Source organism: Amphimedon queenslandica, unplaced genomic scaffold (assembly GCF_000090795.2).
Source record: "Amphimedon queenslandica unplaced genomic scaffold, v1.1 AMPQUscaffold_1257_Cont26729, whole genome shotgun sequence".
Classification (NCBI taxonomy): domain Eukaryota; kingdom Metazoa; phylum Porifera; class Demospongiae; order Haplosclerida; family Niphatidae; genus Amphimedon; species Amphimedon queenslandica.
The window spans coordinates 1-1,005 of NW_003558396.1; the positions used below are offsets into that span (position 1 = coordinate 1).

At 34.1% G+C, this 1,005-nt stretch overlaps 1 long non-coding RNA gene across 1 annotated transcript; it reads right to left on the bottom strand.

Moving 5' to 3' along the window:
- Positions 1-42: 42 nt before the first annotated feature.
- Positions 43-679, bottom strand: LOC109593497 (uncharacterized). The gene is made up of 2 exons (XR_002190994.1): positions 448-679; positions 43-279 (listed from the first exon to the last, which is right to left on the bottom strand). It is a non-coding gene; the product is annotated as an uncharacterized LOC109593497 (long non-coding RNA).
- Between the last annotated feature and the right edge of the window lie 326 nt (positions 680-1,005).

A 1,005-nucleotide genomic window follows, 5' to 3' on the forward strand; every position in this document is an offset into this window, starting at 1 on the left:
TCTTTTCAGTAATAATGACACTACTGCCATCATCACACCTAATAGTTAGCTAAATAGTCACTGTTATTGTTATAATAAACTTGATACTACACTAAAATACAGGTAAAACAGTCTACACACTACACAGTAATTAAACAACAGTTAAATATCTCAGTATATACAGTAATGTTGTACAATTAAAAAGGTATAATGAATATAAGCTGTCCTATCTTGGTAAAAGATGATCCATCACCTAGAGAAGGAGTAAGACTTCATTAGTGTACATCAAAAACCATCTCACTATAAATAGAACAGTAAAAACACTAATATACAGCACTTAAAACAGTATTGTACTGTATTTTAAACAGTACTTTACCTAATTGTACACGTTCAGTAATACAGTAAAACTCATAAGCTTATACAGTAGTTATACATACACAATGCAGTATTGATCTATAGTGTATTTACCTAGGTAACTACAGTTGTAATGGATAAGGTAAGCCTCGGACAGGCCAGGATTGAGTAGAACAAGTCCCCAATGATAGTGAAAGACGGCCCGTCGCCCAAAAATATCGAGAAAGAAGGTCCTTTAATACTCTAAGTCTCAGCCAGAGTCAATTTCTTAACAAGAATAAGCCACACATCTTCACTACAATGTAGGATGGGCCATAATCATTAACCACACCTACCAATTAACTCAGACCTCCTCAGCTCGAGCAGCTTTCAGGTTGGCCCATTCATTTATACAGGGAGATCTGCGCATGCGCAGTAGAAAATACCGGGAACAGTTTACACACCACACAGTAATTATAATTAAAAAACAGCTAAATATCTCAGTATAATTATTATACAGTAATGTTGTACAATTAAAAAGATATAATGAATATAAGCTGTCCTATCTTGGTAAAAGATGACCCATCTCCTTGAGAAGGAGTAAGATTTCATTTGTGTACATCAAAGTCCATCTCACTATAAATAGAACAGTAAAAACGCTAATATACAGCAGTTAAAACAGTATTGTACTGT